At 40.9% G+C, this 4,944-nt stretch overlaps 1 non-coding gene across 1 annotated transcript; it reads left to right on the top strand.

The window, feature by feature from the left end:
- The first annotated feature begins 2,748 nt into the window (after positions 1-2,748).
- Positions 2,749-2,823, top strand: Trnat-ugu (transfer RNA threonine (anticodon UGU)). Its single transcript has one exon. It is a non-coding gene; the product is annotated as a tRNA-Thr (tRNA).
- The last annotated feature ends 2,121 nt before the right edge of the window (positions 2,824-4,944 follow it).

Genomic DNA, 4,944 nt, shown 5'->3' with positions numbered 1-4,944 from the left:
GCACGGATTTTCAAACGCCGTCGTAAGTCTCCATACAATAGTTCAGTTGCCCCTGACTGAAGTTACACTTCCACAAAGCTAACTGTCCTAGCTATGAGCTGTGCTGTCTCTGTGGAGAGGTAAACCCTGAATAGCGACGTACGTCACTGTACTGCTAAGTGCCTCCGCCGGAGTTGTCGTGGGCTACTCTGGCTGGCCCCGAAGAGTAACTGGGGAGTAACTGGAGAGGAACTCCGAGCAACTGGAAGTGCCGCTGCAGAGGCCGCCTCTATATGCGGTCTGTGAGGCGAGGCCCGCGCCCTGATGGAGATGCCGCAGTGGGGGCTTGGTCCTGGCGCCCCTAGGGGTTCGGAGACGCCCGTTGCGGTAGCGACGACCGCTGCACATATGCTGTCAACTTCAGAGTCTTACGCGATGACGGCCCCTTTTGTTGTCCCGATTGTGGAACAATCCCACAAACGTAACATCACTTTGCAATTGTTAAACTGTTGGATCGCCAATCTATTTGGAGAGTAAGAAAACACTAGAACTAGCACATTTAGAAGGTCAAGCCTTTATCCTCAGGTTTCGTGCACAAGAACCTCTAAAAGCAGGCAATATAAAATATAAACAACAACAATGAAACTGGAATAACGTGACTACTTATCTTGCAGCTTTCCTAAGATGTACATCCGTATCACTGTCAATTGATAAAATGAACTGAAAATCGCATGACACATGTTTGGGCAACTTCACAATATCAGCTATATGCATGCACACCCTTTGTATTTTCCTGATAGCCACACCCCGCAGACAAACACAGACGTTTCATTAACATAACAATGCCGTAACATAGCAGAAAATTATTGATTAACAAATCTATGTTTACTAAATCTCGCTTAGCCACTATACTCAGTTAATAAGATGGTATTGTGATAAACTTGCAAAACTAGTTCGTCACCATTCGCGCACTTTCGTGCGCTTCCAGCAGACTGCTGGTCATTGCAAGCGACACAACCCCTTCACTTGAGAGCTCGCTTGTAGCTTTCAAACACCCGGTGTCCAAAATACCATAATTAATGAACCAGTACGATAACTGACTGCCCGGTTAGCCGTGCGCTCTAATGCACTGCTTTCCGGGAGGGAAGGCGTGCCGATCCACAGCACGAATCCGCCCGGTGGATTAGTGTCGAAGTCCGGCATCCCGGCCAGTGTGTGGATGGATTTTAAGTCGGCTTTCCTTGTGCCTCGGTGAATGCGGGCTGGTTACCCTTATTCCGCCTCAGTTACTCTACGTCGGCGATTGCTGCACAAACACTTTCCCCACGTACGCGTACTCCATAATTACGCTACCACGCAAACATTAGGGTTACACTCGTCTGGTGTGAGACATTCCCGACCGTCGGGGGGGGGGGGGGGGGGGGCGGAGGGGGGGGGGGAGGAGGGGGGAATTAGAGAGGTCCACTTGGGGCCGAATCGCATAATAACCATTAACCCTGGATCCGAACCCAGGGTTAAGGGTTATTGTGCGGTGTGGGATAGCGGTGGGGTGAGTGGACTGCTGTAGCTTGTTGTGGGGTTGTGAACCACTGAGGGCTACGGCAGGGACGAAGCCTCTCCATCGTTTCTAGGTCCCCAGTTCCATACAATACGATACGATAATTACTGAACCAAATATAAAACTCTGTTAAGTACTTCATTTATGTGTATCGATATTGCATTCTGGTCTTTCTCGTAGCCCTCTTTGCTTAACGCCCTCGATTTAAGTCAAGAAAATAAAATTTCTATTATTACTGGATGATGTTTTACGGCTCTTATATACTGTCTCTCCAGGTTCTGAGTATCGTGTAAGAAAAATAATCTTCAAAGTTGTCCAAAATATGTGTTTCTATTATCTCTTCTGCATGATATTAATTCTTGAAATCAAAATAACGTCTTTCCCTTATACAGAGATATTTTGTACGTGGTGCACAATATACCCAGGTTGGGGGAGAATATCAAGTTTGTTTCACATTCGAGAATGAATAATTACTATTCTCGTCAAGGAAGCTGAAAATACAAAAAAAATCTGATGTTGCCAAAATGATTTTCTCATGTGAATGCTTTAACCAAGAAAAACGTTCGAATTCACCAAACATAATTCTATGGTCCTACGTAGGTTCAAGTCAAAGCTTACCTGTGCTATTTTTAAGCAATTAGCAGAAAAAAACTAATTTGGAAAGATAATATTCTCGTCCGCTGCAGTGCTTGAATAAATGTTAAAATAACTTCACTCCAAGTTGCGCATATCTCGCGCAGTTGAAATGATTTAAAATGTGCCACTTTTTGTGGCTGCAGTGAAATTGACCGAGGGGTAAAGTTATTTCGCATGAAATGTTACCAATTCAATATTATTGACTCGTATTTAACTTACATATGGTTAGATGTTTGTAACTAGCACACACTCTTAGTTTCAGTAGATTTCATGGATTATCAATTCTACTGATCACAAAGATAAGATGCTATTAGAGAGAGCGAATATTTTTAATGGCCTCTACAGTAATAGGAATAGTAAGATGATTTCAGATAATGCAGGTCATAACTGATACCTGATGCTTCTTTCTACGATTAACAAAACAGCAGTGCTTGTTTTATTCTCTGGTACATCACACAATAAACATCAAACATCTATTAGGCGCACTACGAATGTAGTGGTGTGGACATGTTGGAAATGTGGATCTCACGGGTAGTGTGCAAGGGATAAGTCCCTGCAGACGCACTATCCTCTGTGCCCGCGGTGGCTCAGTTGGATAGAGCGTCTGCCATGTAAGCAGGAGATCCCGGGTTCGAGTCCCGGTCGGGGCTCACAATTTCAACATGTCCCCAATGAAGTACATCAACGCCTATTTGCAGCTAGGGTGTCCATTTAGTTATCATTTCACAATAACTATCCTTATCATTTTCGTACAAATGCCTCTCATATTATAAACGTCACATAAAAGAATGAAATGAGCGTACGATACTGTTGGTAACTTGCATCAGACGTACTATATTGCACGTCATGCACACCTCATTCTTATTTCAGACCATAGAAGAACTTAAATTTTAGCATAGCTCTCCTCCCTGAACTCAATCTGTTTCTCAAGTTATCTTCACATGTTCCATCTTCATTAATTATAATCTCTGTTCATTTACATCTTTCATAATTGTCTGGTATTTCAAAGTCTACTAATTGCGTTTCCATGGTTAAGTATTCTGTCTCCTTGGTGTTGAACTTTAGTCATCTCACCACATAGGAGATATTACGAGTTTCTTGAAATTACTGTAGCCAATCGCTTTTGGCTTTGTTCTTCAATTCTTTTATTATCTCATTACCGGTTTCGAACGCCTAGCGATTCATTATCAGGAGGTACATATTTACTGATTGCCTGCAGTAGTGTGGGATCGTGTAGCTGTGGCAGGGTGTATAAACGAAACATGTAAGCTACACGACTCCCACACAGCTGCAGACTATCAATAAATATGTACCATCTGATGGTGAATCGCTTGACGGGTAGTAAAAGAATTGAAGAACGAAATAAAAGGCGATTGGTTGCTGTAATTCAATAAAACTTTATTCATTACAATCGCAGTGTTTCCCATCCAGAATGGATAAATGTTTCAGGAGATATCTTCATCATCGGTCGAAACCACCACCTAGTTGTCTGCGAATAGAAGGTTATACACACATTGGTCTTGTGACTGAACCCCCGTTTTACTACACTATGGTTACAGGCATATTCTGAACAAAGCTGCGCATAAATAAAAGCCACGTTTGAATTCTTTATTTATTTCAAACCAATTAGAGATGACAGATCCTACAAAACAAATAAATCTAACAATAACACCAATCCTAAAGATAAACAGAAATATTTAAACTTCAAACCCAAATAAGAAATAGCCTGTCCTCGTTCTTCCGTGCATATCTCTATATATGCTATACTCGTATACACTTATTAATTATAACGAGTCAGTGCCTAATAGTTCCATTGTTTCAAGCAGCTTGTCTAGCGTGACGATGTCATAAGCTTTATCGAGATAGATGAACAATGAATGTGTTTCCAAATTTAGTTCCGATCTTTTTTCTGTCAGCTGGCCTACGGAGAATATACGTATTATCAAAAAACGATCTGCCTGCTCTAAATCCACTCTTTTCTTCGATGTCTACAATTTCTGCTTCGATTCTTTTTCTCTAAATCCGACCATATATAATCTTCCTGTCGAGCTGGTTACACTGAAGCCCATTTCCTTTTTTGTAAATGGAACTTGCTACAGAATTATTAAAGTAGTGTGTTACCTCTTCACCAGTCTTCAACATTTTATAAAAGAAGTATGCCAATATTTTCAGTTTTGTTCAAATGTAAGATGGTCATTCAGATTTTTATCCTAAATATCAGCAGCTGAACAGTGATAAACCGTTTCGACGTTTAGAGTTGGAAGAGAAGTTGAATCTACTGAACATTCAGGTTTAAATGAAAAGAAATAAAACTACTGCAATAGAAAAATTGTGACGCTTATTGATCGTGATATAAATCGCCCCGTAAACTTATTATGAGACAGTTCGCTTGAAATGCTTTCTTCCTCAGCGTAGTTGCGAATATATTCCATAATGTCCCAAATACGTCAGCTTTGCTTAAGATACTTCGGTCAACAACGAAGAAATATCCTTTTAACACATGAAGTAGAAAATGGGGAAACAGTAACACAATCCTCTTAATCTCCTACGTCATGCAGAGAAGAAATGAAAGTATATCTAGCTTCTTGATTTTTATACATACCTTTACCACTTTCCTTAAGGTCTTCGTTAGGCGATTTCAGTTTCCATACTTTAATTTGAATAAATAATTTAACTGATCCTTGCGAAGATGTTTTTGAGCTGTTGTCTCTATGACACCTCCTAAAAAGAGAGAAAGTTGTGTAATTTTCGGTTTTCAAATTCGTCATTGT

The sequence above is a fragment of the Schistocerca serialis genome, chromosome 6 (genome assembly GCF_023864345.2).
Source record: "Schistocerca serialis cubense isolate TAMUIC-IGC-003099 chromosome 6, iqSchSeri2.2, whole genome shotgun sequence".
NCBI classification, from domain to species: Eukaryota; Metazoa; Arthropoda; class Insecta; order Orthoptera; family Acrididae; genus Schistocerca; species Schistocerca serialis.
This window is presented reverse-complemented; position numbering and strand designations above follow the sequence as displayed.